The sequence below is a fragment of the Propithecus coquereli genome, unplaced genomic scaffold (assembly GCF_000956105.1).
Source record: "Propithecus coquereli isolate 6110/MARCELLA unplaced genomic scaffold, Pcoq_1.0 Scaffold15, whole genome shotgun sequence".
Lineage (NCBI taxonomy): Eukaryota > Metazoa > Chordata > Mammalia > Primates > Indriidae > Propithecus > Propithecus coquereli.
In genome coordinates, this window is record NW_012139413.1 from 1,137,287 (window position 1) to 1,139,320 (window position 2,034).

At 45.4% G+C, this 2,034-nt stretch overlaps 1 pseudogene; it reads left to right on the forward strand.

Annotated features, from left to right (window-relative positions):
• On the forward strand, positions 1-1,344 carry LOC105806952 (annotated as a pseudogene).
• Positions 1,345-2,034: the final 690 nt, after the last annotated feature.

Here is a 2,034-nt window from a genome sequence, read left to right on the forward strand (position 1 = left end):
ATGCATGAGTGCATCTCCATCCAGATTGTTGGTGTCCAGATTGGCAACGCCTGCTAGGAGCTCTACTGCCTGGAACACAGCACCCAGCCTTTTGGCCAGATACCAAGTGACAAGACCACTGGGGGAGGAGACGACTCCTTCAACACCTTCTTGCGTGAAACAGGCGCTGGCAAGCATGTTCCCAGGGCAGTATTTGTAGACCTGGAACCCACAGTCATTGACTAAGTTTGCACTGGTACCTACTACCAGCTCTTACACCTTGAGCGGCTCATCACAGGAAAGGAAGATGCTGTCGATAACCATGGCCGTGGACACTACAATATCGGCAAGGAGATCACTTACCTCATCTTGGACCAAACTCACAAGCTGGCTGAGCAGTGCACAGGTATTTAGGGCTTCTGGGTTTTCCACAGTTTTGGTGGGGAAACTGGTTCTTTGTTCTCCTCCCTGCTGATGGAACACCTCTCTGTTGGTTACGGTGAGAAGTTCAAGCTGGAGCTCTCCATTTACCCAGTCCCCGCAGGGGTACACAGCTATAGTTGAGCCCTACAGCTCTATCCCCACCACCCACACCACCCTGAAGCACCTGATTGTGCTTTCATGGTAGACAATGAGGCCGCCTAAGACATCTGTCATAGAAACCTCGATATTGAGCACCCAACCTACACTAACCTTAACCACCTTATTGGCCAGATTGTGTCCTCCATCACTTCTTCCCTTAGAATTGATGGAGCCCTGAATGTTGATCTGACAGAATTCCAGACCAACCTTGTGCCCTATCCCCACATCCACTTCCGTCTGGCCACATATATGCCCCTGTGGTCTCTGCTGGGAAAGCCTCCATGAATACCTTACTGTGGCAGAAATCACCAATGCTTGCTTCGAGCCAACCAACCAGATAGCGAAATGTAACCCTCGCTGTGGTAAATACATGGCTTGCAGCCTGTTGTACAGCAGTGATGTGGTCCCCAAAGATGTCATTGTTGCCATTACTACCATCAAGACCAAGCGTACCATCCAGTGTGTGGATTGGTGTTCCACTGGCTTCAAGGTTGGCATCAATCACCAGCCTCCCCCGTGGTACCTGGTAGAGACCTGGCCAAGGTGCAGACAGCTGTGTGCATGTCAAGCAACACCACAGCTGTTGCCAAGGCCTGGGCTCACCTGGACCACAAGTTTGACCTGACGTATGCCAGGCATGCCTTTGTTCACTGGTACATGGGTTGGGGGATGGAGGAAGGAGAGTTTTCTGAAGCCCATGAGGACATGGCTGCCTTTGAGAAGGATTATGAGGAGGTTGGAGCAGATAGTGCTGAGGGAGAGGACGAGGTTGAAGAACATTAACCTGTCTGCTATAATTTTACACTCTGTTGTCTTGGGACTATTTTATTTATTCTGTGAAACTGTCCATCGTGGCCCTAAATTGTCAATAAAAGTGACGTTTCCATTTAAAATATATATAGATAGATAGATAGATACTCTTTCTTTTCTGGTCAACCCTCTACTTACCACACACACACACACAAAATCAGAAAAGTCTACACTCCTATGAAAAATGCTGCCATTTCACCTTTGTTTATCTAAGAAATTCTGTCTAGGAAAGCAAATAAATGAAAAGGAAAAAAGGCAATAGAAAGGAATTTAAAACTTGTAAAAATCAAAGTTCTGAAACAAACTGCACTTTAAAAGATTGAAAACTATAGTTCTAAGAGTGAATACTGCCACAATAAATATTTCTCACAGAACATAGTGTTCCTGAACATGGTGCCTCTGATTAAAAGCCCTGAAGACCAAGGACCTCTATTTCTCCACAGCAGGAGCAGCAATTGTCAAATTAATATTGGAAGTACACTCCTAAATCAAGTTGTTGCAAGTGTACTTATAGAGAAAGCATCTTACAAAATGCATATAGAGCTTTTGCAATCATTGCCTAGGCCAAATGCTGTCAGAGAAAATGGATCTCAATTTACTCAACACATTTTGGTTTTGTGATTTACAAGATTAACTCTTGCCATTGTCTGAAAAAATATGAGG